Source organism: Camelus bactrianus, chromosome 4, assembly GCF_048773025.1.
Source record: "Camelus bactrianus isolate YW-2024 breed Bactrian camel chromosome 4, ASM4877302v1, whole genome shotgun sequence".
In the NCBI taxonomy this organism is placed as follows: domain Eukaryota; kingdom Metazoa; phylum Chordata; class Mammalia; order Artiodactyla; family Camelidae; genus Camelus; species Camelus bactrianus.
In genome coordinates, this window is record NC_133542.1 from 65,860,178 (window position 1) to 65,885,817 (window position 25,640).

General features: G+C 47.7%; 1 protein-coding gene, 1 long non-coding RNA gene and 1 other non-coding gene across 4 annotated transcripts in view; 2 read left to right on the forward strand and 1 right to left on the reverse strand.

The window, feature by feature from the left end:
* Window positions 1-15,809, reverse strand: part of GGTA1 (glycoprotein alpha-galactosyltransferase 1 (inactive)) — a 60,090-nt gene extending 44,281 nt beyond the window's left edge. Inside the window, exon 1 of the mRNA XM_074362152.1 lies at window positions 15,514-15,809. The gene's annotated coding sequence lies outside the window, so the exon portion shown is untranslated. The remainder of the gene's footprint in view (window positions 1-15,513) is intronic.
* Window positions 8,219-8,291, forward strand: TRNAF-AAA (transfer RNA phenylalanine (anticodon AAA)). Its single transcript has one exon. It is a non-coding gene; the product is annotated as a tRNA-Phe (tRNA).
* On the forward strand, window positions 14,765-25,474 carry LOC141577490 (uncharacterized). Of its 2 annotated transcripts, XR_012506536.1 has the most exons (4): window positions 14,765-15,330; window positions 18,032-20,541; window positions 23,180-23,383; window positions 23,781-25,474. It is a non-coding gene; the product is annotated as an uncharacterized LOC141577490 (long non-coding RNA). The 2 variants fall into 2 exon arrangements; XR_012506535.1 differs by having other exon boundaries at window positions 14,767-15,330; window positions 23,180-25,474.
* The last annotated feature ends 166 nt before the right edge of the window (window positions 25,475-25,640 follow it).

The following is a 25,640-nucleotide window of genomic DNA, read 5'->3' on the forward strand; positions in this document are numbered from 1 at the left end:
AGTCCCTTCCTCTCTCAAGATGTCTACCCTTCATTAAAATAAAGGTGCTGGATCAGCCTGGGGGTTTTCAAACTGTGTTCCATAAATAGCCCAGAATCTCCCTGAAATCCTTCAGAGACATAGAGAGGAGCTGGTGGCACATAGAAGGCTGGACTTTGAGCCCCATCCACCCTCTCCAGATCATCTCTCCTTTAATCTCATTGCTATTTTGTTTGTAGTAAAGATTCCTTGGCTACAAAGAACTTTTAAAACCACTGAATTGGATGATCCCCAAGAATCCCCAAGGAGAAATTTTAAAATTTCTTGAAGGCAGCAACTTATCTGTATTGAATATTGCTCAGACAAGTATGAACAGAGCATAAGGCTGTTTACCAGAGGCAAGTTATTTATTTTATCATCATATTTTAAAATCTTTTGCTGTGGCCCAGAAATCAATGAGTGGAGAGAAAAAAAAATGTGTGGTACAGCAACGCAATGGAATATCATGCAACCTTTAAAAAACACTTTTGAGGGATAGTTAATGAAAAGGAAAATTAAGTGAGAAAGTCAGATACAAAATTGCACACAGACTATGATTTACTGTAGGTCATATACGTCAAAAAGGTCGGTCTTGTGTGGCAGTTCTTCCAAAAAATTGAACATAGAATTACCATATGATCCAGCAACCATACTTCTGGTTATAAGTCCCAAAGAATTGAAAGCAGATGTAAAATGCATAATCTTAGAAATCAGATGGAATTTGGGTTAATTGTAAATTTGTATTGATAATTCTGACATTTTTATTCACTAAACTTTCTTTTAACTAAAAAAAAAAAAGAAGAAGAAAAGAAAGCAAGGATTCAAAGAGGTATTTGTACACCAATATCTAAACAGCAGAATTCACAATAGCCAAAAAGGTGGAAGCAAGTCCAATGCCCATCCCTGAATGAATGGATAAACAAATGTGGTCTAGACACACAATGGAATGTTATTTGGCTTTGAAGAGGTATGAAATTCTGACACATGCTTCAACATGGATAAATCTCGAAAATATTATGCTAAGTGAAATAAGCCAGACATAGAAGGACAAATAATGTATGATTTTACGTAGATGAGTTACCTAGAGCAGTCAAATTCATAGAGACAGAAAGCAGAATAGTGGTTACCAGGGGCTGTGGGGAGTGGGAAATGGGAAATTCTTGCTTAATTGGCACAGAGCTTCTCTTTGGGTTGATGGCAAAGTTCTGGAGATGGACACTGGTGATGGTTGCCCAGTATGGAAATGCACTTAGTGCTACTGGCTAGGACACTCAAAAAGTGTTCAGAGAGTCTATGTTATGTATATTTTACCACAATTAAAAAAAAAAATACTGGCCAGAACGAGCTGCACGTGGTAACAGTGGTGAATTCTGTGCAATGAGATTGTGATCACTTTAGTCTTTCCACTTCTCTGCAGTTTTCAAATGTTCTACAATGAGAATACATTACTTTTAAAACCAGATAAAAAGCTATTTAATTAAATAAATCTAGTGGTTCTCTGACACTTTCCAAAAAATGCATTGTTATCTTTTGTGTAAATGTCAGCAATACTTTCTCTACTTAATTAATAAAACGGAGCCAAGTTCAAGGATGCCAGTCAAGGATCCACCAAGCTGCTCAAAGTGACTGACAAGCAGAGTGGTCCTCCCTTTTCAGACTAGTTGTTCTCCTCTCTATTGAAATAAATATCAAATAAAGACGGAACCAAAACAGATCCTCTAATGAGCCTCCCAAGAAGCCGTCTGGCTTGGGGAAAAAAAAAAAAAAGCTCAGAGGCAAACTGAAGAGAGAAAGAAAAATGGGGAACAGCCAGTGTTTTTTTAGGACATTAACTCAATGCAGCTGGGAAAGTGACTTTGTCAGTGAATTTCTATCCCTTCTACTTCTGGAAGCCGTTCTCGTGTAGAATGAATTCAGAACGGGGTGGGGTGGTGCTCACCATTTGCATTCACTGCAAATCCATTTCTTCCAGCATCTCTGACCCCAGCTAAACGTTGAATAAAGATTTAAAGACTATTGTTTTGAAGGGCGGCCATGTGTCTGCCTGCCAGGGTGCCCTCTGCCCTCAACCGCATGGGTCCACTTTTCTGGCTCCTGGGCCCTTTGCTCAGGACTGGCTCAAGGGCACACAGACCAGAAGGTAGCTTCCAAGATGAGCAGGCTGAGGCTACCCTCACAGTGGCCCCTCCCTGGCTAGTGATCTCAGTGTCCTTACTAACCAACGGGCAGAAGGGTACCCACCTTGCAGGCTTAGGGGGAAGGTTAAAGGGTGCTGCCTGTGGGAAGTGTCTACTGAGATGCTGAACGCATAGAAGGTCCTCCCAAGCTGGTGCCTTTGTTTCCTAGTAGTTCACTGTTCAAGATTCACGTGTCTTGGTGGGGCATTGGTGCCAAATGTAGTTTATGCTGCGTGGTGACTTACAGGATTACAATAAAACAGTGGGGGGAGTGGTGGTGGTGGATGGGGGAAAGGCTCCTTTAGTCTTGGAGGAGACATGGGAGGGGAGCCGGCAGTCCCACGGCCATAGTCTGCCTCCCACAGTGACTGGCTTTCACAGGAAGTCTGTGAGACTCACAGAGCAGGAAGGTTGGCTCCACTTTACAGATGAAGAAACAGAGGCTCAAGGAGGCTGACTGTCTTAGTCAAAGTCACACTGTTAGGAAACAGCCAGTTTTAGGGTTTTCTAAAACCCCCTTGGCGTGAAGTTGGAGAGGAGTGTCCCGGTAATTTTAGCTCTGCCACTAACTCGTTTGTTTAATTCATTGTTTATCTCCTGCCTCTTTCCTTTTAAAAGAAAGAGTTTTAAAGAAGTCAGGGGTTGGGGAGAAGAAATATTCTTGGGGGCACCAAACTAAGTCAGTTTCCCATCTCTGGACTTCGGTTTTCTCATCTATAAAATGAAGCACTTCCTGCCTCAAGACCTTTGCGCATGTTATTCCCACTGCCTGGGACACCTTCCCCCCCGCCACACCCATTCACCCCCCTAATGTCCTTTTAGTCTCAGCTACAATGTCACTTCCCAAGGGAAGAATCTGGTTCTCCTTGTAACGTCCTGTTCTTTTCCTTGAGGGCACTGACCGCTATTTGTACATGTATTTGTGATTATTTACTAATATATGCCTCCCCACCAGACAGAAAGTTCCCTCTTAGTCAGAATCAGGGTGAGAGATGGCATTGAATAGTATTTGATCAGAAAAAAAGTTCTCAGGGCTCTGCCAGCAGCCAGCTCTAAGATCTTAAGAAAGTACCCTCCCTTCCCTACCCACCTCCACCCTAACCCAGCTTCTCACCTGCACAACGTGGGGAGATGGACTGGGGGCATCTATTAGATTCCTGCCAGCTCACACATTCTATGATTGTATCATCTCAAAAACAACAATAAAACAAAACAAAACCCAAAGCCTAAACCGAGGTGATTCCAGCATCCTATATGACCTAGGCCAGGCTCTTACACCTTGGGGGCCTCAGGCTCCCAGTCTGCAAAACGAAGCGCTTAAGCACAGTCTTCCAGCTCTTTGCACCTCCAACAATTCTAATTCCTGTAAGGAAGGCCCCATCCTCCCCCAAGCTCTATCTTGGTTCAGGCTCACAAACAGGAAATGTGACATCCAGGAACAGATGAACTGCTTATTTCTCTACAGCCTGGGGGGCTGATGGGGGAACAAAGAGTTTCTGAACTTTTCCAGCTGAAGCCACGACTCCATGCCCAAGACCTTTCCTAAGCGGTGTAGGCAGAGGACGCTGCTGAGGTCTGGCTGGTCGCCCCCACGGCACCCCCACCCCGTGTATTCACAGTCAGCCCCGCAGCACAGAGTTAGCAGATTAGCGGGTCTTGGGGATGTTATCTTGTGACTGTCACTCTGATGCTTAACTGAAGGTGGTAAAACCCCTGGACAGAGCAAGTGGTGTGCAGGACCTCTGGGGTCCAGCACAGACCGGTGTGACCTTAGGGAAGCCCCCGCCCCTTTCTGGGTTTCCCCATCTACTGAGTGACAGGGCTGGATCTGGGGCTATGCCAGCTCCCTACTCGCTCTGATGTCTTCTTTCTGAAGGCGGCGTGCGGCCCTGAGGGGCCACCTCATCTGGCCTGTGTCTGGGTCCCAGATCTCTCTCTTACCACGTGGCCTTGGGAAATGGCTAAATCTTTCTCTGCCTTTGTTTCTTCAAAGAAAAACTGGGGTTTCTGGATGACAGAAAGGCAGGGCTCCTGGAAAGCTCCTAGGACAGTGTCTGGAGTAAGTGCCCAGGAGGCATGAACTGTTACCGTTTTATGATGTCTCCGGTTTCTAAATTGTTTCCCTTTCCCAGCTTGCCATCTGTCGAAGGGACAAGCAGAGCTCAGACAGCCCGGCAGGCCCTGCTGTCCACGTCCAAGCCCCATCCCTCAGAGAAAGCAAAGCTGAACCTCAGTGTGAGCCGAGCACGGCAGGAAAAGGCAACTATGAGGGGAAGACAGAAAATCTCATGACGCTGCCCCAGAGCAGATGGATTTGGGGGTCGGCTGCTCCCCGGGGTTGCTGGGCACCAGACAAGGCCTCCAGCTGCACCCAGATTCAGTAGGGGGCGTGGGAGGGTCCCTGGCCTATCTCCAGCTTGCCCTGGGGAGATGACCTTTCGGAGGAGGACAATGAGATTATGTCGGCCTGGGTTTATCTCTGTTCTTACTTCTGCCCTGAACCCCCGGGGAGGAGGAGGCTGAGATGCTGGACTCAGTTGTCTCAGCCCCGAGGGGAATGGAGGACGGATAAGGACGACTCTGTCTGACAGCACTGGCGGGCTCTCTCCCAGGGACATGGAGGTGTGGGCGGCACCGCCTCCCCCTGCTCCTAACCAGGAGGGTCTGAAAACCTGCCTGGCCTCAGTGTTCCCACCTGCAAAGGGAAGAGACTCAGACACCTGTTTCCGCCAGCCACTGTGAGGCTCAAAGTGCGGCTGCAGACTGAGGCTCCCTGTTCCTCCGTGGGGAGGCACAGAAATTGGGAGTAATTCACTTTTACTGTATTTTACCAAAGTACCAGTCCCCAGAAGACTAGAAATAGAGGAAGAAAAGACTGGTCTTTTATCACACTGTCCTAAGATGTAAAGCATGATGCGAGCGACAGGTCGGGTCCCTGTTCCGCCTCCTGATGCCGCCCCACTTGGCTCCAGTGGGCTCTGTGGTCTGGGTGGAGTTATGGGCCCCCATCTTGCTGGCACAACTCACTCAGGCAGACTTCCCTCCTTGACCCTGTAGCCTAACACCCAGTGGCAAACGCAATATCTGCTGGGCCCTGAAATATGCACTGCCCCCGAGCAGGGCTGGGCCGGGACCAGTCACCGCCGCTCAAGGGAAGCCACATTGCAACCACAAAAACTGACAGTCGTAAGGACCAGTGCGCTGGTTTTTAACCTTGAAGATACTCAATTGAGAATCTCTGGGGTTTCTGTTTTGTCTTTTTAGTGGAGCTACTGGGGATTGAACCCAGGACCTCATGCATGCTAAGCACGCACTCTACCACTGAGCTACACCCTCCCCTAACAGTCTGGCTACACTGTGGGGAAAAGGATATCTTTATGGGGTGCAGAGACTTTACAGTTGAAGGGAACCCTAGAGGTCTCTGCTTAAACCGTTTTACAGATGAGAGAGCTCAAGGAAAGGTGCACCTTATATCAGAGGCAGGATTTGAACCCTTGAAGGCTCCTAGCCCTACCTCCATTCATGCAATCAATCCGTGGTTATAAAGGCCAATTCTGCATATGCAGTGTTCTAAGCACTGGGGGTTCGGGGATGAACCACTCACAGAAGTCCTCTGTTCTCACAGAGCTGACATTCTAGTTGGTAAACAAATAAACAAAATCCATCATTATAATTACAAAGTGATTAAGGATGTAATTTCGGGTGGGGAAAAGGGTTATAAAGCAAGTAAAAGACACTGGCATGTTAGAGAGTGACTGCAGGGCATGGGCTGTTTGGGGCTGGCCCATTTGCACTGGGTCTTCTGGGGTCCCCAAGGACCTCCAAAGCCAACAGCACACTGGAGTTGGCTCATGCTGGTTCCAAGAGCCAATTGTTAAATTTTCAAGAATTTGGCAAGCCAGTTGTTGAACACGGCCATGATTAAAAATTAAATTATAAGCTTCCAGCTAAATGAATTCTAGTAGGAACAAAGGTAGTCATCAAAGCTCATCACATCCTAATTGTTTTACTGCATTGCTATACTCTTGAGGTTATTTACATCTTTTGTATCTAGACACAGCAGAAAAAACTGGATAACAGCATGGTCCCAACTCCTCCAGTGGTACCTGGAAACTGGTCATGGTGGAAATGTTTATACTGTGGAAACTGGCAAATACCACATGTCACATGTCTTCATTTTTCGAAGAGCTGGTCATGGAACTTTTACCAGCAAATCTTGACCTCTGGCTCGAATCAAGGCCTTCTGTGTTTGTGGGAGCAAGATCTGTCTGTTCCGGCAAAAGAAGCACTCTCTTCAACAGTATTTATCCAGGGTCTGTAAGATGGTGATTCATTCATTTGTTTGTTTCTGTGTTGTTGATCAGTTAAATCCTATCAGTAAGTGTCCTGAGGAGGTAAAAATTTAAAGGGACACTGCAGGGAATCTGTTTGTGTAAATGTGTGTGGTCACTTCTGAATTCCTCTAGCTTTGCACATGTTGGGTTTCCTTCCTTGGAGAACAGAACTGTTAACGGTAAAGTTACTGTTACTTCTACTACTACTGCTAACAGTAGCTGCCATTTAATAGCACCAAGTCAGGCACTAGACACATATTATCTCTAAAGTCCACACCAACCCATTTTACACATGAGAACGTTGAGGTTCAGGGGGTCAATACCTTGACCAATGCCAGGCTGCCTTTGTGAAAGTTTCCCCAGAAGATTTCTCCCTCCCACAGCTGTGGCTCTGTGACTCTCTCCTCAGACCTGCAGGATTCTATGGCACTAGAGGACCCCCATCTCTGGTGGCTTTGGAGGATTTTGTGACTTTTCAGCTTAGTGTCAGGAATCCTGTCAGACCACCAAAGCAGAATGAGTCGGACACTGCCCCTGGCCATTCATTTGCACCTGGAATGCAGGAGAGTGAGCTGGGCCTGGTCATTTACTAGCTTTGCATCGTAAAGGTTCAGAAGCCAGTGAAATGTTACAGCAACTCCAGTGGTGGCAAGAATTAGCCCCTATTGTGAGACCCTAACTGTGCTGTCTGTTGCCTGACCGCTCCTGGTTTGGGGCAGCTTGGTTTTCCAGCCTCCCCGGGGATACTGTGAGCAACAAAACAGTCCTTCCGGTGCATGCCTCTTCTGCCTCTCTGAGCTAGAATCTCCATCGGTTGCTTGCAACCATGATTTCTGACCGGTACCTCTTTTCATGTGCTGCTCTGTCAGTCTAAAAGCCACAAATGTTCACTGAGCATTTTCATACCAGGGAAGGAATCCCTAATCCCTCAATTAATTTGCACACAGGAATATTAATTCCCCCTTCCTATACACAGCTCTAACATTAGAGTTTGCTGTACAAAATACCAATCCACAGACAACCGTAGATCTAGTCAACCAAGAGCAAATCCAGACCCCATCTTTGCTCCCCGGGAGCATATCCCCCTTAAAGAAAACCCCACACTTGATTTTGTGAAGTGTTTTGTCTTTCCCCACCCATGCGGGCAAGTTCCTCTTGGGGACAGCTGGCCGGCCACTTGAGGACTCGAGGTTTCCCTGAAGGGGGAGAAAGGACAGCTGCACTTCTGCATGTGGATGCTGCCAACCCCGACGTCACCCCTCTGGGCAGCTGACCCATTGCCCCAGGCTTGCTCCCTCCTTGGTGCCCCTTCAGACACCAGGGCCATCTGGATTCTGGAATAGCCACGGGGAAGACCAGGATGACCGGTTCTCAGGGCTTTTTCCCTTTTCACCCTCTAACTCCTGAAGGCTCAGTTTGAGGGTCACTTCCTCAGGGAAGTCCTCCCTGACCCCTTCCCCCAGCAGGTTCAGACCCCTGTGACCCGCCCCCCCTCCCCCCGTACTTCTCCCTCATGGCTCTCTCTGTGCAACTGGTTGTTCAATGACTGTCTCCCAAGCTGAATTCTAGCCTCTGCACGTCAGGGGTTGTAGCTCTCCACTTGCTGCTAATCTCAGGTACCTAGCACAGCACATAGCAGATGCTCAAGAAATTCTGGACACTTTAATAAATGAGTGAAATGGTAGGGGTGGGGGTAATAGCTCAGTGGTAGAGCACATGCCTAAAATGCATGAGGTCCTGGGTTCAATCCCCAGGACCTCCATTAAAAAAAAAAAAAAAGTGAGTGAATGACATTATGGTGGCTCAGTGAATGTTGAATGAGTATCTGACTCATAGCATGAGCCCCTTCGACAGGAACATCTTTCAGAACCACAGTTCCTGATGCCCAAACTCACAAGTAGGGGCTGACAGTTTGGGATCCCTCTGGGCACAGCTGCCACTCCTCCTTTGCTCATTTTTAGTTTGACTGTTCGTTTCCTATGGGTTTGGACTTGCTCTGTTTAACGGCAGATACTGCTCAGAGAGCAGTTTGCCGTGAAACCAAGGCTCCAATAGCTCCCACTGCTGGTGGCACCATCTTACTTTCGGCCCTTTCGTCCCCTCCCCTGCCCCCCTCCCCACGTGGAGCCAAGTCCAGGGCATTTGAAGCAAGGCTCTGAAAAGTAAGCGTGGACTGGAATGGAGTTTGAAACTTTTATTAAGAGCTGGAAAACAAACTTATGGTTTGGGGAGGAATAAATTGGGAGCTCAGGATTTGCAGATACTAACCACTATATATAAAATAAACAACAAGGTCCTACTGTAGAGCAGAGGGAACTATATCAATATCTTGTAATAGCCTGAAATGAAAAAGAATATGAAAAGGAATATATATATTATATTTATAACTGAATCACTATGCTGCACACCAGAAATTAACGCAACATTGTAAATCAACTATACTTCATTTTAAAAAAAAAAGGAACTAATCATAAGACCTGGCCTCTCTCTCCACAGCCTCTTACGGCTGCTATTTTTCATTCTCTCTGGCTAATTTTGGGCTGAGTAGTGCCTGGCAGGGGCCCTCTCCTGGGCTGGACATGGATCTGGGCCCCAGCACCGCCCCCCGCCCCCAACCTTGAGAATCACCTTCACTGCACACAGCCCACCAGGGTCTCTAAGCCAAACTATGTTCGGCATCAGGACTGCACTTTTGTACCTCAGTTTTGCCACTTCATTCTTGAGAGATTTGGGGCAAAAGATAAAAACTCTAAGCCTCAGTTTCCCCACATGTAAAATGAGGGGGGAGGGGAGGATAATTCCTGCTTTGCTGACTTCACAGGGCTTTTGTGAGGCTCGAGTGAGGTGCATATACGGTCTCACTTGTCTAACTGTCCACTAGCGCAAAGAACTCCAGGAAGAACAACTCTAAGTATTTTTCCCTTCCCAGCAGGGTCTTGCTGTCGATCCACAGCCAGCTGATCTCTTCCAGAGCCCACTCTTCTACCCAGCCTCTCAACCAGGCCACCCTCTTGGCCATATCCTTCTAGAAACCCTTCTCCCTCTACCTTCCCAGATGTGCTCCCACTGGGCTCTCCTCTGCCTCGGATCACTCACTCTCAGTTAGAACCTGGCCCAAGCGGCAGCGCCAGGCTTTTTCCTGCCATGCGTATCTGCCAACCACACACGGCCTGAGACAGGAACTCCAGGAAGCACGTGCCCCATGCTCAGCTCCCTGGAGAATGCTTGCATGCGGTTTCCCCCCGGGGCACAAAATGTGAGCACAAAGCATTGGATCCCCACCACCGCTCCTTGAGGAGACTTTGTTTGGCCACAAAGCCGGAGTCTGAGTCCTGCCAACAGCCGCAGCCAGGTCTGACCACAGGCAGCCGAGGTCGATCGCTTCCATGCTGGGTGGAGACAAGTGGAGCAGATCAGCTCTTGATGATATGTTTTTACTTCCTCTTTTTAGAACTGCGAGGACTTTTATAAATAATTCTGGGTTAAGTCTGCTAAATGATGATGCCTTTGCCTACCATCCATGGTCCGAATCTACATCACTTTTTGACTTCCCAGACTGACCCATGTGGCCTCACTCTCTTAGGACGGAGGGTGAAGCTTTTCTCAGCAGACCTTTCAGCCCAGGCGGAGGGGGCGGTACTTTGCCCCAGGTCTGACAGGCATTAGGAAGACAAACTCAGGCAGTGGGCCTCCAGAGGCCACTCTTACCCACCAGTGAGGGTCAGGTAAAGAGCACTGTGGTCACGGGCACAGTGCCCTCTGGTTCCAGCAGCTCACAATCAGGAGGGAAGAAAAGGTGACATGTGACAGAATGTATCCAGGGCAGTGTACTGAAGGATGCCCAGACACCTGGGGGCTGGGAAGTCGGGAGGCAGTGCCTAATTCATGAGAGGCAGGATGAAGAGATTGGCTTCTCAGAGAGGGTGATGATTAAGCTGGGTCTTGAAGGATGAGCAGGAGTCTGCAGGTGGGTTTGGGGAGGAGGTGGGGAGGTTGTTCTAAGAAGAGGAAGCAGCATGAGAAAAAGCCCAGAGGCATCAAACCAGGAGAGGGTTTCAGGAATTGCCATAGTTCCCTCAGGCTGGAACAGATATTCCAAAGGGTGGGGAGGTGAGGGTGGTGAGAGGTTCAGAGAGCAGCTCATGCAAGACCTTGGATGTCACCTCAAGGAACATATGCTTTATCCTGAGAGCAGAGAGGAGCCTTGGAAAAATGGAAAACCCTCATTAATTTGGTGTCTGGAAAGAGGACTTAGGGTGCAGGGAGAGGATTTACTGGGGGATGCAAGTCTGGAGCAGAGAACAGGGAGCACACAGGGCTAAAGAGGGCTGCATGCCAACTCAGCAGGGGCAGTGGGGTTGGAAGTAAAGGAATTCTTTGGAGAGCTGGTAAAGAGGTAGGATTGACAGAATTAGATTAGATGGGGGTGGGGCAGGGTGATGATGATGATGCTCAGACAGAGGAACCACTTGTGCAAGGATAGAGACACTTGAAAGGCCACTGTCATGCTGAGGAAAGGGGAACATGGTACAAAAGAGCAGGCTGTGTGATGGGGATTAGTTTGGAGAACGTTAAGTGGGAACCTGCATGAAGGACTTTCTAACAAATGTTTGTGGTCCATTGAATTGTTGTTCCCAAGTATCCATTCTGGGCCAATAGGCAAAGCATATATCTCTGTCCTATTGACTTTGGACTTGGTCATATGATTGGCTTTGATCAATGCAATATGAGTAGAAATGACCATGTGCCAGTTCAGAGTGGAGATTTTAAGAAGCATAACACATATCAGCTTTCACCATATACCAGGTCTAGTGGCAGCTTCAGCCTGGGTCTTGGGATGAGAAGATACATGGAGTTGATATTCTGTCTGGCTAGCACCTGGAGCAAATCTACAAAACCATGTAGTCACAGCTGCCCTCCAGCAGACGTATAGTGGAAATGATAAACCTTTGTGGTTGTAAACTAAGATCTTGGGGGGGAGATGTTTGTTAAGCAGCATAACTGCAGCCATAGCTAACTGATTTATACTATATATATATATATATATATATATATATATATATATATATATATATATATATAAGAGATAAGAAGGGAGCAGATAGTGAAAAACCTCACATGTCATGATGAGGAGTTGTGCATATGGAGAGTCAACAGAGAATTTTGTAGTTGATGAACTTTCTCATCTTTGTTGACTCACATCCAGTCTTAGAAACAGAGACATCCATCTTTCTTTCAAAGCCAATCCTCCCTACTCCCTCCTGCTCCTCCTAGCATCTAGCTCTATCTGCCATCCCTTCCCTCTCCTGGACTGAATCCTTCCCCTGAGACTATATCTCACTTGCCTTTTCCATCCTAAAATCCTTTCCTTCACCCTATATTCCTACAACTATAGCTCAATCTCTCCTTTGACCTCTTCAAACAAACTTCTTGAAAGAGCTGACTCTACTCACCATCTCTACTTCTTTCTCTCTCACCTACCAGCAATCTAGCTTACCTGCCCTCCATGCCACCAAAACTGCCCTCACTGTATTTCAGTACTCTCCTGATTGCCCAGTGCAACTCAGCTCTTATCTTCCTCAATTCCTCCACACCACTTAGCTTGGAACTAAATTCATTATCTCTTTGCCCAACCACAAACATTCCCCTTTCCATATTCCCTCGGCTAGAAACACCATCATTCATCCAGTGACCCATGACAGAAAGCCAGCATGAGATAATGAACTCTGTTCTGGATTTATCCAGTCTGCAGTGCCTTTGAGACATCCAAGAAGAGGTACCCAAAGGGCAATGAGATGTGTGAATTCCGGGCCTACAACAGAGATCTGAACTGGAGATAAAAGACGCGTATTATAGTGATAGCATTTAGCCACGAGTATGAATCAACTTGCCTATTTACCGAGCACAAGGATCAGATCTTTAAACCTCAGTTGATACACAGAGAACTCTCCTGAGCCCATACATTCCTATTCCAAATGTTCCAATTCCAGGTACAATTTGGTTCCTTCCCTCTGGAGTAATGGCCTCCATACAACCATCTTATTTAATATTCTTCCCCCTGAAATCACATTGTCTTCTCCAGCAACTCTTAAAATTCCATCATAAAAGCAGAAGCTATAAGATACCCCTACCAGGCATGAAAATGGCTATTTGTATTGTCAAGGACATGGAATAATCCTAAGTCTGACACATTGCTGTGGGAATGTAAAATGATATAGCCTAGGACCCATCAATTTCACTCCTAAGTTACAACAAAAGTCCATAAAAGACTTCTACATGAAATAATAGCCCAGAATGGAAATAACCCAAATATTCATCACCAGGAGGAGAATAAGCAAATGATGGTAGAGCCATAAAATGGAATACCACTCAGCAGTAAGAAGGAAAAAACTACTCATTTACACAACAACACAGGTGAATTTAACAAACTCTACATTGTCAAGTGAAATAAGCCAGACATGAAACAGATGCACAGTGTGATTCCATTTCCGTGAAGTCCAAGAGCAGATGAAATTAATCAAAAGTGAGGAAAATCAGAAAATGGTTGCTTGGAAGGGTGGAAGGAACATTAATTGGAAATTAATTTCTATAATGATGCAAAGGTTTCATATCTCATTTTGCGTGGTGGTGACATAGGTGCAAACAGCTGTCAAAACTTGTGGAACCTGACACTTAGAATCTGTGGATTTTATTGGAGGACATTATACTTTGTTTAAAAATTAGGAAAATAATTTTGGAAAATGTCTATAAAAAAAGACTAAAATAAAGAGAATGTATGAAGCAGAAAACACATTCAGTTCAAATATAATTATATTTATGCTATGAATGCACCTATAAGAATGTCCAGTCCCCCCTTAGTGTAGCCCTCTTTCAGCAATTCTCCCCTCACCCTTGCCCCCATCTTGATGACATCTGTCCATTAGCCATTTTTGGGCCATCATGAGAGATGATATAATGGAAAGAGCAGAAGCCTTAGAGCCAGATAGAGCTGCATTCAAATCCCAGCTGCCATTTACGAGCTCAATGCCCACGAGTTACTCAGCGTCTCTGAATCTTCATTTCCTCAACGATAAAATGGATTGATGATATATACCCTCCCCTGTTGGGCTGGGCAGTGTGCTGATGAGTTTCTGGAGAAACTAGTACTTTTGACCTCAGCCAGTGAAACAAACTTGCATGTGAAAGTCCCTGGAAAAGCTCAGAGGATGAGAGTCACAGGCTTCTCCCTGAAGGGTAAGGAGGCGGCCCTGGGGCCCTGGAGTTAGGGGTCTAGGCCGGCTGGTGCTGTGAGCTGAGTCGGTGGCTCAGTGCCACCGAGGCCGGGAAAAGGCGTTCCTGACCTATGACTAAGGAGCGGGGGGGTTTCCTGGTCAGGCATGGCCCCTAGAGGGTCTTACCCAAATCCGTTTGCACACCTCTGGATTCAGTTTCTCCACCAAAAATAGCCAGATCTAGTGGACTGGCTCTGAAGAATTCCATATCAAACACAGCCTCTGAGGTTTCCCAACATGTAGAAGACACAAAGGCAGAACTGAACTGGTTCTGTCTGAAGGAAGGAAAGGAAAGGTCCGAGCCCTGACGCCTAGGCGCCCCTCCCCCACCAGGGTGGCCCTTGAGCCAGGATCCTAGGCCTCCAGGGGCAAAATTGGAAATCTCCCTGACCAGGTAACCCCTAGGGACTCCTTCAGCTCTGTCTTACTCACTGTGCACCTGCTACATGTAACAATAACTGGGATCTGCACCTGCCTCCGCATTTGGTAGGGGTGGCAAGGTACACCCAGAAATAACTCAAGGTGGAAAGTGTTTAGTGTAGCCACGTAGACACACACACACACACACACACACACACACACGAGCCCCCTCGCACTTTGCATTTCCTTACAAAAGCATCTCTGCTTCCTAATTGTGGAAACTGAGGCTTTCCTTGGGAAAGGGTTTCTCAGCTGGAGACAGCGAGCCCAGCGCCCCTCCTGCATCGCCCGCCCCCCCCCCCCCCCGAGACCCACCTATTTCTTAGTAAATGAAGGAGGCAACCAGGCCTGCTCCGGAGCCAGGAGTGCAAACGACAAGCAAAACCACAAAAGCAGCTGCCCGCGTCTCGGGTCTTTCCTGCGGGGAGGAGCAGCGCTCGAGGACGGTGTCCGCGCCGCCCTCCCTCCCGCCCCCGCCCGCGGGAAGATTGGGGAATCTCAAGTCGCTCTGCCTTCTCTCTTCGCGCGCTGACATTTTTTTCCACTTTACTGTTTCTTGGACGCCTTTCAACAGTTTGTGCAACCATTCTGTTTAGCTGTTTTTCTGCCATTTTCAAACGCGGGGTGGTGTCTCTTTTGAGTGGGAACTTGGTGATTCGAAGACTTGAAGGGACCCCTTCGCCTCCGCTCACCCTGATGCAGCAGGCCGCTTGGCTTCCAAAGTTACAATGTTTGGAACTTTCCCCAGGCCCGGTGTGGGGCTTGGTCCTCGGCTCTCCGAGCTCCCTGACCTCTCCTCCTCTGCGCCCCTGCTCTCAGGGGTCCTTACGCCCCTCACTTCACCCTCCCAGGCTTCCCCTTCCTGGAGGCATCCTCTTCCCATCTCGTCCTGGGCGAGAGAGCCCTTCCCCTAGCCTGCTCCACAGATGGGGACAGATCCCTCCCTCCTTTCTAGACTTCCTCGGTGGTCCTACCCTGCGCCTCCTGAGCCTCCCCTCTCCTGCCTCCAGCCCGCGGATCCCGAGGGAAGCCCTCAGCCCGCAGTCCCTTAGGCCGGAGTGTAGGACTGGATAGAGGCAGCGACAGGCACAGGATGGGGACAGAGATGGGGTAAGAGTTGGGATCAGAGGTAGCGACAAGAACAAAAGCGGGGACACAGGCAGGGCAGCAACAGGGCAGGGCCGGCGCGGTGGCCCGTCCTCTCCCCGGGCCGCCCGCACCCCGCGCCAGCAACCCGAGGCCGGGCCGGGCTCGCGGCCTCCGGGGGCTCGGGCGGCGCCCCGCGGGACCCACCTGATCCGCAGAAGCTGGGCGCGCTCGGGGCTGGCGGGCGCCTCGGCTCCCGGCCCCGGTGGCGTCCTCGGCTGCCCGAACGGTCGGCGCGCTGCCTCCACCCGAGCCCCGCGGGGCGTGCCGGGGCGGGGTGTGCCGCCTGCGCTCCGGCCGGCGGGCCGCCGGGCGCTTCTCCCGGGCGGCGGGCAGCGCACGGCGGGCAGGGGCGCGAGGGAGCCGGCAGCGCTGGGCAGCGGGTGGCGTGCTCCCAGCCCCGCCCGGCCCGCAACTGTTTGTGCAGAGCGGGTCCCGCCCCGGACACGGCAGCTAGGAGGCCGGCGCGCGAGTGCGGGAGTGTCGTTGCGCGTGTGTCTGGTGGCGGGGAGGCGCAGGGGGTGTTTGTTTCATTTTCACTCAGGCAGAAAAAAGCCTGAAACCAGCAAAAAAAAAAAAAAAAAAAAAAAAGAAAAGAAAAGAAAAGAAAAGAAAAGAAAATCCCTGGTGAGGGTGGCTGGGCCTCTTTGCTTTCTCGGGCCTGCACGTGCTGGGGGTGGGGGTGGGGGTAGGGGTGGGGGGACCCGAAGCATCAGAGCGTGGGGTGTTTTCTGTCACCCAGCACCGCAGGGAGGGGCCCCGGTGCCCTGGCGCCCCGCCAAACACGGGGGAAGCGGAGAGCCTGGGAGGTCTGATCCACCATTTGTTTCCTGGGGAAGGAAGGGCGCAGATGTAGACAGCGACAGGCCGGCAGGCTGGAGCCGCTCTTGCCGGAGCCCCCAAGTCCTGAGCTCTGGACGTGAGGAGTTGGTCACTGGGCAGCTAGCGCAGGCCCTGCCCGGGTTTATTCGCAGACTGCGTGGTCTTTGAGCCCAGAGTTTCTCCGACAGGATTCTCCACACACCCTGGGGTTCTCTACTAGATTTATTTCAGAAGGGAACTTAAAAAAAAAAAAAATCTATTGCAGAGTTTGTGCTTCTGCGCGCCCCCAGTATGACAATGATTCACTTCTGGCGAGTTGATGTAGGCACATCCGGCTGCCCTCACAAACTCATAACCACAACAGTCACCCCACTCCTTGGGCTTCCTGACCATCTCTTTTGCCTGTGCAAAAAACTCGAAACTTCCGCCAGGATCATTTGCTGTGGAAAGTCAATTCCAGAGACTAAGAAATCAGACTTAGACTAAGACTAAGTTCTTAAATATGTTAATACCTTGGAACTGTAATTTCACAGCTTGAAAATGGCACAGAGCCTGGGTGTGATGTCTAATTTTAATTGTTTCACAGTAATGAGAAAGGAACAGAGGCCTTGAAGGATGCAATGAGGCTGCAAGGGGGGCTGGGTGATGCCTTGGAGCTTGGGAGAATGAAGTTTCCTGATGGGTCCAGTGGAGTAAAAATGGTGGGAGAATTGAATCATCAACCCCACACAGTGGCTCAGGAATGACTGGCAGTCAGCACAACAGATCCTCAGCAAAAGCATAAACTGCTGCATTATTGTCTTTGGTGAACTCCCTTGTAATAGTTCATTAGTGGTGAATATCACAGTAAATATTCAATGAGCAATGGTATAGGAAGTGCATTATTTCCCATTTTTCATTATTGCATTTGAGGATGCATTGTTTAAATTGCTCAGCCCATCAAATTGGATAACAAAGGATTTTTTTTTTTAAGAGAACAATGACAGTAATTCAGACAGTGGCTCAGGAGATGGCTCATAGTGATCAAAATCAAAAGATGATGACACAGGAAACAAAACATGTAAATTCTCACTCTGCTACCATTAAACTCGATATAAGAGGTTTGATTTCAGCAACACATCATCAGTCACATTAATTTAATGTTGTTAATTTGGATTTTATTGGTTTTGTGGTGGTGGTTGTATTTCCTTAGAAGATTTGTTTTGGTTTTATGGTTGGTTTAGAGGGCTATGAGCATGCGGACTTCATGCTTAATTTTAGGTTTATACCTATTTTGGTAACAATAAAATAAAGATAATTTAAATCAACACTGCCATTGTGGGTCTAGAAGTTTGGGGTTTTTTTCTATTTTCTTTTTCTTTTTTGGTCTTGTTTTGCTTTGAGAGGAGCTATATAGTTCTCAAAATCTAACAGTTCTACTGACTGAATGTCTGAGCTGGAAAACACCTTCAAGATTGTATACATTAGCTTTGGGGTCAGGAGTTCTAGGTTTAAGGCCTTAGATGAGTCATTCTTCCCCTCCGAGACTCATTTGAGTCATCTGCTTAACGGGAATAAGATGACTAGTTCACGGGAGAGGAGAAATCAAAATGGGATGGCCGTTGGTGCCAGTGCTCTGGGGTCTACAGGACCATCACAGGAGCGTGAGGCTGAATAGTTGCGGAGGAAAAGGCAGGGCAGGCAAACACAGGTAGCTCTGATCGCTTGCCAGGCTTTGCTCCAAGTGCCCCACACCTACCTGAGCTCACATCATCCTCTACAAACCCTAATCGCATCTCTGTCTTCCAGGGAAGAAAGCCAAGGCTCAGGCAAGCTAAGTGACTTTGTTCACCCTCTCTTCTAGATGTGACCAAAGTGCTCTGGGCCCAGAAGACCTTCCTTCCTGATTATCTCCTTTATTCTTTTAATAAATATTTATGGGGACCCTCCTCTCTGTCAGCCCCTGTTCTTCAAGCTGAGGTCAGCAAGGCAAACAAACAAGACGGCATCATGGCCCCAGAGGAGCCTGCAGCCCAGACTGTAAACCAAGACCCACCTAATCAATGATTTCAGGACCACAGCGATCAGGGCTCTGAGGGAGAGATACAGGGTGCCAAGGACCCTGAGACCAGGGGAAGGAGGAGTTCACTAGGTGAAGACTTGGGCGAGAGTGACCTAGGTAGAACCACAGGCCAAAGTCTTTAGATGGGAGGGAAAAGGCCCATGAGTCGGTGATGGAAAGCTTCAACATCACAAAGACAGCCGTTCTTCGCAAATCCACCAAGAGACTCAAAACAAATTGAGTTTTTTCCCCAACAGAGTTTTTGTGGAACTTGGAGCCACTCCTAAAATTTGACTGGAAGAACAAAGGGCCAAATACGACTAAGACGGTCTTGACAAAGCAGGGGTGGGAAGAGTTGGGCTCTTGCTTGACCAGATATCAAGACGTACTGTGAAACTCTAACAATGAATGCAGTATAGTTTTGGTGCCAGGATGGATTATGGAACAAATGGAACGGAATAAGGAGCTCAGAAAGAAACCCACACCCGTGGGGAGACTCGGTGTCAACCAGCAGTGAGACAGCAGATCAGCAACGGAAAGAACAGACTTCAAAAAGTGTTGCTGGATTTAAAAGAATTGGAAGCAGGTGCGCAAGCAAAAACTTGTATAAGACTGTTCATGGCATCATCACTATTTACAACAGCTGAAAAGTGGAAACAGCCCAAATGTCCTTCAACCAATGACTGGCTAAACAACATGTGGTACATCCATACAATGGAATATTATTCATTGTAAAAAGGAATGAAATACTGAGTCATGCTACCACATGAATGAACCTTGAAAACATTACGCTACGTGAAAGAAGCCAGACACAACTGGCCACATATTGTGACTCATTTATAGGAAATCTCCAAAACTGGCAAATTCATAGAGACAGCAGAGAAGTCATTGCCAGGGGCTGGAGGAGGGAGAGTGGGAGTTAACTGCGTAATGGGTACATGGTTTCCTTTTGGGGGTGACAAAGAAAGCTCTGGAACTAGACACTCCTGATGGTTGCACGACACTGTGAATGCACTAAATGCCACGGAAATGTGCCCTTGAACATAGCTTAACCATTTTAAATGTAGATTTTATGGTACGTGAATTTTATCACAATTTTTAAAAGTACTTCTGGGCAATTGGCTAGCCATTCAAAAAGTAAAATAAAGTTAGATTCCTAACATACACATACACACACACTACATAATAGATGGGTAAATGACCTAAAGAAAAAGAGAAACTTTAAAACTTTTGAGGAAAACATCATTATTACCTCAGACTAGGTGTATGTTTATTTAACCACTCACACACAGAGCACTGACCTTAAAGAAGAATATGCGTCAATTTGACTACATTAAAATACAAAACATACAGAAAAGACACCACAACAAATTAAAGGGCAAACCAGAGATTGGGAGAAGATGTTTGCAACCGAGAAAACTAACACAGGATTGGTATCCAGAGTTTACAAGGAACTCCTGCAAATAAGCAGGAAAAGACACTTCTTCCATTTTTGCACCTGGCTAAAGTCCTAGAGGAAGTGTCACGGGGTCAAGGTCCCCCCAGGTCCCCTTTGCGGCACTTATCGTAACCATATGGGTGGAACTCTCTCGTGGGCAGCCTGCCCATCAGTCCATGGCCGCATCTGTCCTGTGACATTGCACCCTCAGCACACCCCTGGCACCCAAGAGACGCGTGATGCACACGTGTTGACTGAGTGGAGAGATGGGTGAACAGGTGGATGAAGGACGCGTAACGAGATTCTTCACACTCCTGCCTCGTCAACACGGGCAGCTAGCCTCCATCCTGGCACCCTGGGCTCCTCTCTTACCAAGGTCCCTTTCTTCCTCAGAGTCTCCGTGTCAGGAACACTGATGGGAGGTGACCTCTGGTAGGCAGGGTTTGGAATGCGAATCCAGAAGGTTCTTAGCAGGGAAAATTACCTCCTTGAGGCCTTTGTGGGGAAGAGAAATGTCAGCAGGGGTGGTCTGGTGGGGAAAATCAAGGTCCCTGGCATCTGATGAGTCAGAGAGAGAAAGAGAGGAAATACCAGCTCAAGGAAACGGGAAACTTCCCCAGAAGCAGAAACACACGGGGCTTAAGCTGCAGGAGATGCCGGTCACAACCCTCAATTTACAGAGGAGGAAATGAGATTCAGATGGGGGAGCAAGCGACTTCCTCAAAATCACTCAGAACTTTTCAGAGCTGGGTTTCATTCCCAGTTCTCTCACGTTCCCCTCCGGCGCCCGGAGAAGTGGGCCAACTCCCAGGGCCAGAGGGGAAAGTGTTTTAAAGCGGCTTCTAGAAGCGTTCCAGTGAGTCAGGAGAAGCAGGTGAGAGCTGAGTCGTGGAGGTGGTGGGGATGAGGAGAGAGAGAAGCTGGGAGGAGGCAGCCGGCGGGAGAGCAGCTTGTGCAAAGGCCAGGGGTTGGACAGGCCAGATCCATGGTGGGGGGTGGGGGGCGTGCCGGACCACCATTGCAGGCTGAGGAGCCTAGGGAAGGGGCTTTGGGGGGAAGCCAGGGACTCCCCTTTCATCCCTCCATAGAAGGGAGCTCTGGAGCATCCCTGGGAAGGGAGGGTGGTGTGATGGAGGTTGTGATTGACAGGATTTGTCCCACCCCTGCTATCACAGTCGCTGAGAAATGAAGTCACAAGGGAGGGAAGGAGAGAGTAGGAGACAGGAAGGAAGACGGAAATGGAGGGAGGAGGGGAGAAAGAGAGGAAGGAAGTTAAGGGAATCCACTCCAAAATGTGCCACGTTGGCATAAGGATTATTTGAGCTGAAGGCAACTGAGAAGCAGCCGATGCAGGAAGAACTCTCTACCTCCACTTTCCCACCTCACCTATTTGCCTAAAAGCAGGGCATAAATTTCCCTTTGTAATGGTGACATAAATCCTCCTTGTGAAGGAACACCCCCTACTCAGATCAGGAGAACAACGTTTATCACCAGAGATGGAGGTGAATCTGCATAAACAAATCTTCCTAAAATTACCCTTAGCTTCCACCAGCTTTCCCAGATGTTTACCTTCCTACAGTTTATGTCCCACCCCCCTTATCCCCAGCTCCTTTCCTTCCGTCTAGTCACTTCTCCACCATTTGTTGCTCTTTGTTAAGATGGTAGATAAGCCCCTGAGTCTAACCACTTCTTTGAGTTTTCAGTTTTTTTCCTGTGAAGCCCCTACACACATAAATATATTAGCCTCAGTAAAGGAATATATGCCTTTTTCTCCTGTGAATCTGTCATTGTCAGTTTAATTTGCAGGCTGCATGAACAGAACGGTAAGAGGGTAAAGGAAAAGTTTTTCCTCCCCTACAGAAGGAAGGAAGGGAGTAGGGGAGGGAGGAAGAGAGGGAGGGAGGGCGGAGGGAGAGAGGGACAGGGGGAAGGAAAGAAAGAAAGGCTCTCTGGCTTGGGGCTGGCATCAGATCATGGCTTTCCTTCCAGTCTGACAATAAATAAGATGGGAGAAACTGACAAGCCCAGGAGACTGGAGGCAGACTTGGCACCATAGAGGCCCATCCGCTTCTCTGCCCTTTACTGAACCAAGGAAATGCTGCTAAAAATCACCATCTCCAGGGGAGGAAATAGCCTTTTTACTTGGTTTTGTACTTGGAAGTCATTGGTTTTCTAAAGATATTAAATTTCACCTCTGGCATTTACATATATCTGATTTCAAAAGGCAGAAACAGGGAGGAAGCCAAGTATTTTAAGCTTTGGGGTTCATTTTTGAAAACTGTCAGTTCTCCCAGGGCGAAAGAATTCTACCAGCTGAAATAAAATTTTACATTTGCAACCGAAACTTATAAAGTTACATTCCACCAGTTTTAAAAGTGTGTTCCTCTCGACCTTCAAAAAGGGTCAAAGAAATAATCCACTTGAGTGGAAGAGAGGGGTGGGAGGGACACTTTTACTATAAACCCTTTTCTATTTCTGGATTGCCATTCCCTGAGCATGTCTATTTTTTAAATTAAGCACATCAATAAAATAAAAACCACAGTAATTCAAAAAAGCGAATGTCCTGCGTCTTCTCGAGTGTTTGAATGCTATCTTCTGGGCATTAGAAATAAAACTTGTAGCAGAACAAGCCTGGATCAGCTTGGGTTCAAGCTTTATTCCTGCAGTTCCACAAGCCGGGTCACCCTGAGGGGGAAAAAAAAATTACTTAACCTCTCTGAGCCTCAGCTATCTTATCTGGAAAATGGGGATAATTATCTCTACCTCCCAGGGATTTTTAAAGATAAAACATGGGATGAAGTGTGTTCTTACAAAAGGGGTTGTAAATATATTAAGACACCAAAGAAATGTGAGCTACTACCAATTGTATAAGGAGATTCTTTGAATTCTTCAGCCACTAAACCCAGCAGGAATGAGGTTCACAGCTATGCTGTCTGTGCTTAGTGAAACCTAACCCTGCACATCTCAGCTCAGGAACAACCTGTCTTCCTGGTGCCTCATCTCCTCCCACTCTTTCCTGGCCCCCTGGGCACATTCTCCTTCATGTTGTCACTCAAACAGATCAAGTACAGTCCATACCTGGGCCTTTGCACCTGCTGTTCCCTCTGCCGGGGATGCCCCCGCCCCCACCCCCACCTACACACAGTCACTTCTCTACTTGTTGTAAGTGTGTACTTCCCAGCTATTTTTCACGAAAAATAAAACAAAACAAAAAACCTTCTTTAGTTAAGAAAGTCTGTTAAAACCTGTCTCAATCAGTCCTGGCTTTTGATCTACGGGGCTGTCAAAAAGCAAAAAAACAAAAAGTCCAAAACACATGTGCCAGGAGCCAGGTTTATTTCTCTGCTTTGCTAGCCCTGTCCAGGGGTCCCTGTGCAAAGGTTATGAGCCTGGATCTGGATGTCCCCCATCAGGCAGCCTCATAGTCGCCCCGGGGCTTCACTTTCTATCTAAACATCCTTAGAGCCCCCAGCCTCACACTGGAGACATTCCACATGAAATCCCACTTCTAGGGGCAGAAGTCACAGCCTGGAGGACTCCAAGTTACCAGTGACTGCTCCAGGAAAGAAAGTCCTGAATTCTAGCGAAAGTGAGCCCCTATCTTCGTCTGACCATTACCAGCTGGGGTCTTCGGTCAAGATGCAGTCGTTTTCAGAACCTCAGTCTCTCTGTGGGTGTAATGAAGAATCCCACCTCTCAGGATCTAGCGAGAAGAGGTGTGTGAGGCACCTGGCTGTGTATGACAGCTGGGATGATTATCAGGACACAGAGGAAAGACTCTCAGGTGGTGGAATGTCAGGACTTGGAAGAGGCAAATGGGAAGAAACGGGGTGGATGGGCATTCTTGGGTCATCTCAAATCATAACTGCAGGCACAACCAAGTTACCCAAGAATCTAGCCCTGGGTCTCTTTTTGCACAGAAGGTGGGGGAGTGACTTCCGTTCTGAATGCTCACTCTGGCAGTTGGTCTCTCCCCACTCTGTACGTTGCACATACTGGGGCCCTAGACAAAACTGAGCTGCCAGTTTGACCATAGATCATTTTGAAACGATGTCAATGCTTTTGTTTATCCTGGAGTTGACTGTAGCTCTGACCTTTTTTCTTTCTGTACAGTGTGACTCTCCATCTTGGAAAGTCCTGGCTTGACTGGAGTCCTGAAACAGACTCTGCTGCCATCCTGCTGTGTGACCTGAGCAAGTCCCTTCCCCTGGGCCCCAGATGCCCGCTCTGGATAGTGATTCGATGCAGTGGGAGGGTGTCCCCAGCCTCTCTCTGCTCTGGCATCCTGCCTCTGGGTCATTTATGAGTCAGGGAAGTGTCTTCTCTGAGTCTGCCAGGCATTATTACCAGTTATGTGATCTTGAGCAAGTGATGTCACCTCTCTGTGCCTTGGCTGCCTCATCTGCAGAATGAGAGTAATAATTTACTAAACAGTTTAGAATAGAGCCTGGCATAAAGTAGTCATTTGAGTTGATACCCCTCATCACTACCACTAGTACCACCACCATCATCATTATCACCACCACCATCATCATCACCACCACCACTACCACCATCATCCTCATCATCCAGCCCCATTAGGCTGTTGGTTGATGTGGCTGGTATGGGGAAAATTACTCAGAACAGGGTATAGAGACACCTGGGACAAGCCATTGCTCAAGCAAGTTTCTACCTCTTCTGCAACCTCATCCTTTCTTCCTAAGGTGAAGGGATTGGGTCTGATAGTTGGGACAAAGGGTGCTCCTATGACAAAAGACTAGATCCTTTCTTTGTTCCTCTAGCTTTCCAACTAAATTCTTCAAACTGTGGGTTCCAGGACAGATTTCAGTCTTTTTTTTTTTTTTTTTTTCCCCAGAAACTCATCGGCATCTGGCCCCACCCTCAGCTAAAGGCAGTCAGGCTGATATGAACAAAAGAAAAAGGGTTGGCTAAGTGTCCATCAGCAGATGAAAGGATAAAGAAGATTTGGTATCTATACACAATGGGCTCTTACTCAGCCATGAAAAAGAATGAAATATTGGCATTTGTAGCAACAGGGATGGACCTAGAGATTATCACGCTGAGTGAAGTAAGTCAGACAGAAAAGGACAAATATTATATGGTATCACTTCTATGTGGAATCTAAAATAGGATACAAATGAATTTATTTACAAAACAGAAACAGACTCACAGACATGGAAAACAAACTTACGGTAACCAATGGGAAAACTGGGTGGGGAAGGATAGACGAGCAGTAGGGAATTAACTGATAAAAATACTACTGTACATAAAATAGCTAAGCAACAAGGACTTACTATAGAGCAGAGGGGACTATTTTCAATATCTTGCAATAGCCTATAACGGAAAAGAATCTGAAAATATATATCTATATAACTGAATCACTTTGTTGTACACCTGAAACTAACACAGTATTATAAATCAACTATACTTGAATTTAAAAAAAAGGAAAGAAAGGAAAAGGGTTGGAACATGCAAAGGAAGAAAGAAAGCCAGGCCTACAAGATTTTCAGGTTGAATTTCTTATAACTGTGTCAATGTGGTAGCCACCCATCTTCTGAGAAAAATAGGAGGCAGATGGGAGAAGAGAGAAGGAGGGGACGGATAAAAGGGGGAAGGCAAGCAGTAAAGGGAGAAAGGATATTGGGGGTGGTGGTGGGGGCCAGTGATGCAGGAAGAAGCCACCAAGGCAAGACTTCTCAAGAAACCACACCCCTCATCATTTTCACTCACAGAGCAATCCAACTGTGTGTGATCCATCATATCTCAATAAAGCTGGGGAAAAACTGGGTGTGTTCCTAGAGTGCAATTGTGTGTACTTGTTGCCTATGTGTGTGAGTGTGCACATTTTGCCTTTATGACTGTGTGTGTGGGGTATGTTTAAATGTGTGTCTGCGTGTCCACGTATCTGCATGCCTAGACAGAGCCTGGCCTGCCCCGTGGATATCTGATGATTGCGTGAATAGGTATGGGAGC